Raw genomic sequence first — 11,519 nt, 5'->3', positions numbered from 1 at the left:
TTATAAACAAATAAACAAATAAACCAGTTTTGTATTCGTTTCAAATTCATTGAAATCAAACCAGAATTGACCAACAATATTTTTTGAAAAACCATAGATTTAAATAAAATTCACAGTGTAGCGTAAAATTGTAGGTAACGAATAATTATATTGTATGTGAATTTGTGTGTTGAACTAGAAAGACTTTGGCATGTCCGTTTTTTATGCAATTTAAAATTTTAGGACATGATTCATATTTATATAAAAAGTATAAAAGATACTAAGGGGTAATCGACCACTACGGCAGTAGTGCAACATTTATTGTAAGTCGAAGCACACAGCCAACAGCCAAAAAAAAAAGAAAGAAAAAACCATCAGATTCCGTCCACAAAACATTACACAGAAACAAAGAATTGAGCACTATAACATTTATAAATCTCAGAATAATTAAAATCTATGTCATTCAAATCTTAGCTTCAAGGTGCAGAATATAAACAGGTGTCTTCTTTTCCGTAAAATCTAAATTTAGAACCAAAGTTGAAACTGAAACTACACATGTATGATAAAAAAAGAACATGTTATTTTTTTCCTTTATCAAATTCCATTTTCGAAAGAATAGCGAAATTTGTTTTTTTTTGTTGTGTTTTTGGGTATTATTCAGAAGTAGTGAATACAATTTTGAAGTAAACTTTTCTATTCAAGTCTCAATTGAAGATTATGATAGAATAGAGTATAAGAGTATAAGGTAGGGGAAGAAGGGGAAGGGGTGAAGTAATAATGTATACAATGTCGGGGCCTTTTAAAGCCGCCTATACGGTATGCATTTTTCTCATCGTTGAAGGCCGTATGGTTGCCTATAATAATTGCTTACATTCACTTCATTTAAGGTAGCTGGGGTTTCTAAATGGTCGACGATAGATTTTTCTTAAACTTCTGTAAGAGACCTCTGGGTCAATGTAATTTCAAATTTTGATATAAAAACTGGGGATAACGGACCTTGTTTTTTCGTAATAATATATTGAAATTATCGAAATTGGGTTATTTTATATTGAATATATAGGGGAAACTTAACTTTTCCTTATCGAGGAAACATTTTCCGGTTTGAACTGTTTTACACTAGTCATTTTGGGGCCCTTTATAGCTTGCTGTTCGGTGTGAGCCAAGGCTCCGTGTTGAAGGCCGTACTTTGACCTATAATTGTTTATTTTTTACACTTTTTGACTTGGATGGATAAATCAATGGCACTCATACCACATCTTCTTATTTCTATTAAATGATGGAATGAGCGAAATTCGATGAGAGAATTGCTTTACATTAAAATACTTCTGAAATATCAAATAGAATTAGCGGTCAAGGGCCTTAATTTTTTTTGGAAAAATTCCAAAAATTTTGAATATACTTTATGACACTTAATTTTTTTATAGTTCAATCTTTAAATTTCAATTTGTAGGTATTTTTTTGTATATTGAATGATACTTTGTAAAATATTTTTAAAGCAAAAAAGTATTTTTGCAACATGACCAGAACGGGCCTTAGCATTACACTATACACAATGTTATAGCATTACAATTTACACAATACTACGGCATAACACTGGGAATGATCTGTGCTACGGGAATTTGTATCAAAAACTCCGATCTGTTTTATTTTGCTGAAATTCATCAGCGGGTATTTCTCTTGACCTCTTTACAGCCGTAAAAATTCTCAAGATAATAATTATGCAGATGCAGTTTTCTTATTTTTTTGGAGTCGTGCATGTGGATATTTTATAAATAATGGTACAAGAACTTATTTCCTTTGTTATTGAAACTCCAGCAAACATTATATCATGTTTTCTCGTGTAGTTAAAGAAAAGGGAAAGCGAACGAGACAGAAAATTTTTAACATAAAGTTGCAGAGTTTAGTCACATGCACGTGTGTGAACCTGACAAATAAAATGGGTTTTGTGCGCAATACTCCGAATAGCGCCGGAAATGGTGAGAATGAAAAGATGCAGAAAATTATATTTACTTTTTATTAAATACAAACATGCAGAAATACGATTTAAAAAAGACGAGTACACGCAATACCAATATCATAACCGATTATTCAAATATGTGTAGAATCATTCTGTCAACGCTGTGTTAACCGGGACAATTTCAACCAAACTCGATATTTGATTCATAAAAATTAGAACAATACAAGCATTTTTTTAAACAGATGTGACAGTCCGTCAAATTTAGAAAAGATGGAGTTGAAGCCTATACAGTAGCTTTCTTTCACTTGCAGTATAGTTATTTGCCAATTTGCATTTTTTTGGCAGCAGAAATATCCTTAAAAATTAGTCAGTTTATTTCCTTATCAATTGATGACGCTTGAGTATTTGCAATAATTAGCAAAATGGGTTATGCACACTCACGACTTTATTACGTCATTGTACGGTATAATAGCGTTATAGAGTAGAAGTTGTGGTGACGTTACAGTAGACATCAATAACGTCGCCAAATATTTTTTTTATGTTTTCCGCTAAAAATCAAACTTCCACACGATATAGCTAGAAAACTAGCACGGTTGCTAGGGACTTTCTTTGCAACATTGGATTCGCCGTTCATTTTTTAATCCTATATCGATTTTAAAAAAATTCTGTGGACCAACGAATTAGAAAATCTTGATAGAGTAAAAATGTCTGCCGATTTTTATGATTTTCCCTATATACCCTTTGTTTTTTTTTTACGTATCATGCTGTTAATTTAAAAAGATTGTATCTGAAAAACGAAAACGGTTTCCCCCTTTTTTTATTTTATTTTCTGATGTATTTTTATAAGCAGAATCCATACGTTAAATTTTAAAAAAATTTGTGGAGTAGTTGATTACGTACACTTCGCCTTAAGTCAATTAAGCGGATAGTTATTGTTCGATCGACTTTCTTTTCAAACTTTACACATGTTCATACGGCAGTACGAATAAGATTTATTCTTTTATTTTATTTTTTGATAATCAAATTCCGCCGATTTTAAAGAAAATCTAACCAACAAATAACGGCACTAGCATGCTGACACGAAATAATTTGGAATATTTGTTAAAGTCTCCCTCTCGACATGAGTGAGCCTCACTACAGATTTGATTCATCATCAAAATTGTTCTCAGTGGTTTAATCTAGTGCAATAAAATGTTAAATGTAAACATTGTTCCACATCTAAAAAGGATTCGACAAAAATGAGGTGCTTGCATGTTGACAACAAACTGATGACGGACGGACGGACGGACTAACGGTATTTTTCTTTCTCAATTTTCTGTGACTGCTTGTGCAATAGCTATATGCAAAATACCAAAAGAATTGCAGAACACAAAATAAATAAATATAGTTATATGTACAGTATATAGAATCTAACTTTTCCAAATATGGAAACCTTTGTATTGACTTGTATAAGTCATACCTTATTTCATTTTAGTAAATATAATCTCCATTTATAGATTTAGCTTATGATAATTAATTTAATGTTTAATAACTAAACAACTTATCTTGATAAAATATATCCTCATCGGTTTATCAGATAGTATTGTTCTTTTAAGGTAGATCGGTTGTCTTTTTCTGAGCATCCCTTCTGGGCATGTTGCAAAAATTCCTTTTTGCTTTATAAATATTTTTACCAAGAAACATTCAATATACAAGAAAAACATCTAAAACTTGAAATTAAAAGATTAAACTATCAAAAATGTGTTATTTAGTGTATTTAAAACTTTCAGAAAACATCCTTTTAAAATCAAGGGCAGATAATTATACTGAATTTGATAGGACAATTTGTTTATTGTTTTTTGATTTTTCAAGACAATAAAAACCCTATTTTCATTTGACATTTCGGAAGTATTGATGAAAAGCAATTCTTTCATTGAATGTTAACCTATTCTATCGTTTAATGTTTCCTCAATAAGGAAACATGAAGAATTCCTTATATAACCCATATAGAATAACTGTGATTTCGTTAATTTCAACGTATTTTAGCCGAGGCGAAAAAAGGTCCGTGACCTCCAGTTTTCACATTGAAATGTGAAAGTACATTGACCGCGAATTCTTTTAAAGAAGTTGAAGAAAAATCTATCGTCGAACATTTAAACTCCCCAGCTACCTTAATGACAAAGAAAATAGACAAAAAAAAACGTTTTCACTTATGTAACCACACTTTCCTGTTAACCTATATTTAAAAATTCCTTAAAGCGGATATTTAAATGATAAATTTAGTTAACTATGAAACCTTCTCTATGAAGTTTAAACATCACCTTTCTAGAACAATGCACTAAATAGAAATGGATATGATTCTTTAAAAAATAATCTATACACAATATCATATGATGTTTTTGCGGATGGTTTAATTTATTACGACTTGCCATGGCCAGTAAATGGTTAAATGTTTCCGTATAATGAATAGTCTAGTACCCGCAATATGTGTTTGTATAATAATCTTGATCAGTTGGGTCAGTATGCGCAATTGATTTTAGGTAGGCGGTAATGGTAACATTTTCTTTTGTAGCTCAGTCCATATCGTGAACTTGGATATGTATCATGGCTCATTTTGAAGCTGAGACACTTACACATGTGTGTAACGATTTTTGGGTTGGTAAGTGTGATTCTTGTTCCCGTCAAATGCCCAACCCATGCTGAAAGATAGTGGAAAATGTCACTCATCTCATGAAATAATCCCAAAATTCTCAACATACAAAATCATTAAAAACAACTGTCCTTTGTAATCATTTTTACAGGTTTATGTTTTTAAATTTTTTTTTTCATATCACATCAGCTCTATGAGACACCAACCCTAGTTCAGTTATGTCAATTTTTACAATCAAAGCTTCCACAATTCGATGGCGGACTAATATTTTAATGAGGTTCATAAATAAAGGCAACAGTAGAATACTGGTGTTCAAAAGTCATTCATCGATTGAGAGAAAACAAATCCGGGTTAAAAACTAAAACCGAGGGAAACACATCAACTATAAGAGGGAAAAAAAGGAACAATAGGAAAACTGAAGTGCAACAAAAACAAACGCCAACGTACATAGAAACGAACTATTTGATAACAACTGCCATATTCCAGACTTGGTACAGGACATTTAAAGAAAAAATGGTGGGTTGAACCTGGTTTTATGGCTATCCAAACCTCCCGCTTTTATGACAATGTTAAAAAATATCGCCAACATGGCAACACTACATGACAGAAATACAGCACAAACACACGCAAGAACACTCATCACAGAGAAACGCACAAACAAATAATATCATAGTCGACACAACATGCAAACCGCCGAACAACAACGAACATCTTCCATCAACGACAGACACCACAGGACATCGAAAACAGTGATGCACTTACGTAACGAACATGCAATCTCGAACTTTATACAATTATTTTCACAATACCAGTCCAAACAATTTCATGACAATGATGGACTTCAAACGATAAGACATAACACATTATCCAACCGAAACCATAACAGAAACATCAAAAATAAATACATGAATGTTGGATGTACAAAATACCGAGACACGTCGTATAGCAATGTAAATTCACCCTCGGTATAACAGTCATATTCGGGAGTAGGTCACGTTCGGTATTTAGCAGACAGACGACATATCTGTCTTCCTCATTTCAAGGTCCATTAGGGATATTAACCCAGTTCCATTTAAGATGGAAATATATCAAGCAAAGAAAAACATATAACATACACAAGTGCATCCTTACCAGCTACGGTTAGGACCGAACAAACAGCAATTGTTTAAACACATTTTCTTCTGTAGTGTTTCATTTGTGCAATTCATTGCACTTTTTACATGTACTTTTTTATGTTGTTCTTATTGAATATGCATGGCTTCCTTTAAGTATTTAAAGTTTGATAAAAGTTCACAAATAATAAATAATTTAATGATTTATTAATAACAGATGTTTTTTTTAAAAATACCTCGATGCGTTATTCTACAAAGATGCGTTATCTTGACAAAATAAGACGGAAGAGAAATACCTGTCAGCCAATAATTTGAATGTATGACACTTGAAAAGCTTAAAATGAAACTAATTATAAATATATTCCTAAAATAAGCAATTTGACTTACACAATTTTACGACTGTACTTTTGCAAACTTTATCTTTGGTTTAATGATCTGCAAAAAGAAGAGATTTTTTATGCAAAGTCTTCAGACATGGTCACCTTTTTGTCGTAAAATTATAATTGCAATTGTAAAAAAGTATAAAAATTTGACGTCATAATTGAATTTTGACCAATGAGATCAACCAAATCATACGTTGAGTATAAAACTTATATTAAGCCATCGAGGGGATTCCGTTGCAACAGCAATATATCTTGAATTGACCAAGTACAGCTAATTTATGACGCTCGAGTTTTTCTTTCATTTTGTGGTCCAACATAGGTAAAATATAACAAGTTTATTGTGAAAGACTATTGTAGAATATAAAGATCATATTTATTTGACTTGACAGTAGATCGTTTAATTTGGAATTTTGTAAATGTTTACAAAGTAACAAACTCTAGGTAAATTTTGCTAAAAAAAAGAGCAAATACAACATGTACAATGTCCTATGACTGCTTGTGTAAGAGCTGTATGCAAAAAAGTAAGATAACAAAAATACCGAACTCCAAGGAAAATTCAATATGAAGAATACATAGATTCTAACATTTTCAAATATGGAAGTATTGATTTGGGGATCTTATAGGTCATATCTAATTTCATTTTAGTTAAAATAACCTCCATTTATAGATTTAGCTAAACAGAAGGCCAATATTTATAAAATTAGATCATAATCGGTTTATTATACATTATTGTTCGTTTAATGACAACGAAAACAGAAATTCGTTCTTCGCTTATGTAATCACACACTTTCCTGTTCACCTGTTTTTAGATTTTTTAAAGTAGATATTTAAATAATTAATTGACTTAACCATGAAACCTTATCTTTCTATTTTAAAAACGCCCCTCATGAACAATGCAACAACAGCAAAAAAGAAACAGAATGTGACATGTATGATTTATTTAAATATAACCTATACACAATATCACATTATGATTTTTAGGGATTGATTAAATTATCACGGCTGTACATGGTTAAAATTTGTCAGTATGATAAATAGTCTAGTACCCACAATATGTGATTGTGTATTAACCTTAATCAGTTATGTTCAAGACGGAAATATTTTTAAAAAATACATCATATATACAAGTACATCCTATCCAGCTACGGTCAGGACCGTATAAATAGTAAATTGTTATATACATTTTCTGTATTTTTTACATTTGTGCAACAGTTCATTGGACTTCCTACATGTATTTACTTTTATTATTGTATTGTTTTTATTCAAGTTGTATGGCTTTCTTAAAGTATCTTAAGTTTGGTAAAGGTTGAGTTCACAACAAATAAATAACTTATTGATTTAATTTTTCACATCCTAATTTGATGAAACAACTATGTTCAAACCAAAAGTCTAACCACTGAAAATAAATCGTAGGCCAAACTAAATTATTGAGTAGTTTTAAAGTATCACAATCACAGGTTCAATTATAAAACTGAAGAAAAGTAAGGGTATCGTCAAATTTTCTACACAGATGTCTAATAATTTTAAAGAGTTACAACTGAATACTTTTAAAAGATATTGGAGCTTACATTGACAAGATTACAAACGGTAACACAAGCATTCGTTCTTATGACAATCTCGTAAATATGTGTTGGACGGATTTACTTTTACCATTTTCAGAAGTATTTAAGAAAAATAAACGTACTTACCTATAACTTAACTATAAAAGATGTTTTGTTAAATACCTCGCGATAGATAACTAATGCACAAAGTTTATAAAAAGTTGTATGTACATACATTCCAACCAGATTTCCTTCCTTAAAATAAAATAACGAAAGCAAGTTACAGTATGATCATTTTATTTACGATATTTACATTTAAAAATACTAAATGCGGTTTCTCTGAATTCTAACAATAGGACAAGTAAATTCCTTTCAAGGTGTTGTAAGTTTCAATTGATATTGTGTTCGTTATTCATAATGTATATGGTAATTCAATCATGTACGTCATCTATTGTTACATTTAGATATTCATTGATAATAAACCGCCTCAAAGGGAAAATCAAATATTGGGACTTTTTCAGTTCCATTTCATGGTATTTCTATAATGTTTGTACAGATTCACCTTAAATTCTACTCGACCAAAGCAAGACAAATGCAGCTTTCCATAATACGTTTTACCAGTATTTTCCTCTAATTCAAAAAGGCAAATATCCACCCAGCAGTGATGTCAATACAATGGTAGTAAAGAACGTAAGATACTTTTCCCCGCGCATATCAGGTGTTTCTGGAGCGATATCGAATTGCATTATTATATCTAATTCATACGTTTCATTAGGTGAATATTTGATACAAAAATGTTGTAACACATTCATGCCTCCTGACTCATTTTATGCAGGTTGCATAATACGATGTGACTTATTCAATTTTCAATATACCAAGGATTGCATGCGTCATGTATAACAGGCGCGGTATGGTTACGTTGGATCGGTGAACACATTTTTTGTCGATTTTGTATTTATTGTTATCCGTCAATACTGAATCAAGATTTCATACGTTAATCTTTTAAACTAATTTCTGCATTTAAAAGTTGTATTGCAATTTTACAAAAGAAAGGCAAAAAATATCAAAGGGACATTCAAACTCATAAGTCGAAAATAAACTAACAACGCCATGGCAAAAAGAAAAAGAAAAACAACAGCACACAAAACACATAATTGAAAACTAAAGACTGAGCAACAGTTTGTTGTTTTACACGAAAAATCGAGGTCGATAATAGGTGCTCCGGGAGGGTAAGCAGATCCTGCTCCACATCTGGCACATGTCGTGTTAAAACAACAAGAAAATTCCTCATATTAGCTGAAACGATTCGGTATTGTATTAATTTCGATATTTTACCTTCACCATGGTTGTTATGCTATAATTTTGCTGATTTGAAACCTGGAACGAACATAAACTGTAACAATACTGTGTGGCCTGTCGTGACCAAATGGTTGAAAACATTTGCTTAAATATATTTTATCAATTAACATGCTTATGTAGAGACATTATTCGATAATGGTTTAGTATGTTAATGAATAGGAATTTCAATTAGGATCTCTTGCAGTATAAGTGAAGTTAATAAATGGAAGTCGACAATAATATTCGTTTGTAGATAAGGATCTTTGAATTTGATTCCCGCTAGGTATCAAAGTTTAAAAACGTTCTTGATGTTGTCATATGCTTTTACATTTTGAAGGTGGATCATCACAGATAGAATTTTCTTGTTATTTGACAAAGGGTATTTGCAATTTTACATGCTACAAGTCGTGCAAAATTACCCAAATTTTTTTTTCAAGTTGAAAAAATTGAATTGAAAAATAAATTGGTATTTGATAAAACAATCTAAATAATGCAATAAATAACTTTTTTTTTTCTTTTTTTAGATAAACAGTCTTACACATTAATCTCATTTGTTAACAACCCTTAACTTATCCTTAAGATCATACGCACATTGTACTATTCAATAGCCATACATGTCTTTCTTTTCAATTGTAATACAATCTGTTTAATACAATGATATATACTTTATGTGAGCAATACCAGTAATTGTTTCAATTTCTATACTTATATCATCTGCACTTAAAAGACAACTGTCAGCATTATAAAAACAGCCGCGGCGTACATGGTCTACACAGTACTATTAGCATGTGTATACAGTTTCTACATAAAGGAATACTATTAGGCATGTAAATATTTATCCCATATTCCATATAAAACCGTACTACCAGCAGAAGTGTCCAAATGATACGAGTGAATACCAATACCAGAAGCCCCTGTAATATATTCATTGATTAGAATGCTATAAAATGATATCCAATATTCAATGTTTCAAACATGAGATTCTATAAAGATGATATTCAACATGTTCAATGTTCAATGATGAAAATGATATTCAGTATTCAATGATGAGAATAATATTAAAATGATATTCAAAGTCTCAAACATGAAAATGCTATAAAAATGATATTCAGTACTCAATGATGCGAATGCTATGAAAATGGTATTCAATGTTAAAAAGTTAGAAAGCTATACCAGATCGATTTATTATAGATTTTGAACGTCATTGGATATACATTCAGTATTGCATTTCAGAGTGAGGACGAAACTGCCTGTATGACAATATGCCAGTTAAGGAATGTGGAGCGAGGGATCTCCACGTGGGGATGAGACAACATGTCTCATCTGCAGCCGGCGGTGTGCAAGATCTGTATGGGGGATAACCAATTTGTTTGGAGAGTAGCATAGGCATATCAAAACTAGCACTGGAAAACAGGCATGAGAATGCTATAAACTATATTCAGTATTCAAACATGCTAAATTTCCTAAAAAAAATTTGTGAAGAAGATGCCAATCTGTGCAGTTTTATGCAGTTAATGAAATATTTTTTTCTAAAGCTCGACGCTCTCATCTTTGAATACATGTTATATGCAGTTAATAAAATTAATAATCCTTTTGACGTGTTTGTCAAAAGTTCAAAGTTCACAACTATAAAAACTTTTAAATTCTGGGGTGGTATTGGGTGCTTATGTATAATGCTGTCTGTAAAGTAAACATTGTGTGTAAATAAAAGTTTCAAAAAATCAATCATGTTAATGTATTTAATACTTTCAGTTCATCAGTAACTCCCCCACAGCTTATACAGCAATAAAACATATTTTACACACTGTCTCTACATTTACATAAATAAAACACCTTGTTTAAAACATATATAATCATGATAATAAAATTTCTTTATAATATTCTTAAAGTAATAAGCAAACTGTATGGTTCCTTGGTTTTGGCAGATTTTAAATGTAAAATAGTCTATTTAAAAGTTGTATGTTGTCAGATTCTAAGGGTTCATGTATGCCTGAAATAGCAACACTCCAAGTTTGTTAACAATTTGGTTCAGAATCACATACTTCTGGACTCTTTGGGCACTGATGAGGCTCACATTAGTGCTTGCTTGTAGTCAATATGTTAAAATGGTATATCCTGCATGATCTGTTTGAATGGTTGGAGAAATAATGTCCACATGGAAAAAGAATCTGAACATACCTATGGGTACATGTTGTAATTAGGAGGCTCTGGTATCAAATTTTTTATAGTTGAAGTATCTGTTGCAATCCTGTTTGAACATGGGAACATTATGAACTAGATAAATTTGAGAACTGGTTGCTGAACTGTGCTTTAAACAACAATTGAAAGATGATATATTGTTTAAGATTTTCAAACTGGTGATACTAAGATAAGAATACCGGCAATGTTCAAGTATATATGTCGGTATGACTAAGCTTCAGTTGATTAAAATGTAAAGTTTAATAATCCACGCCTGGACATTGTTCGTCCCATTGACATATAAGTCCAGCTGTAGACACATCTACGGTAAAATAAATCACTGTAAACTGATAGTGTTCAGTGTCTTTCATTGTAAATTTGATGAACTCAGTGTGCATACAG

General features: G+C 31.2%; 1 protein-coding gene across 2 annotated transcripts in view; it reads right to left on the bottom strand.

The window, feature by feature from the left end:
* LOC127702469 (2-oxoisovalerate dehydrogenase subunit beta, mitochondrial-like) overlaps nucleotides 1-7,900 on the bottom strand; it is a 47,932-nt gene extending 40,032 nt beyond the window's left edge. For both annotated transcript variants that reach the window (XM_052206678.1, XM_052206676.1), the window contains exons 1-2: nucleotides 7,749-7,900; nucleotides 6,065-6,112 (exon numbers count right to left, since the gene is read on the bottom strand). The gene's annotated coding sequence lies outside the window, so the exon portion shown is untranslated. The remainder of the gene's footprint in view (nucleotides 1-6,064; nucleotides 6,113-7,748) is intronic.
* Nucleotides 7,901-11,519: the final 3,619 nt, after the last annotated feature.

Source organism: Mytilus californianus, unplaced genomic scaffold (assembly GCF_021869535.1).
Source record: "Mytilus californianus isolate M0D057914Y unplaced genomic scaffold, xbMytCali1.0.p SCAF_5, whole genome shotgun sequence".
NCBI lineage: Eukaryota > Metazoa > Mollusca > Bivalvia > Mytilida > Mytilidae > Mytilus > Mytilus californianus.
The sequence above is the reverse complement of the archived record's forward strand: the minus strand, read 5'-3'. Positions and strand labels throughout refer to the sequence as shown.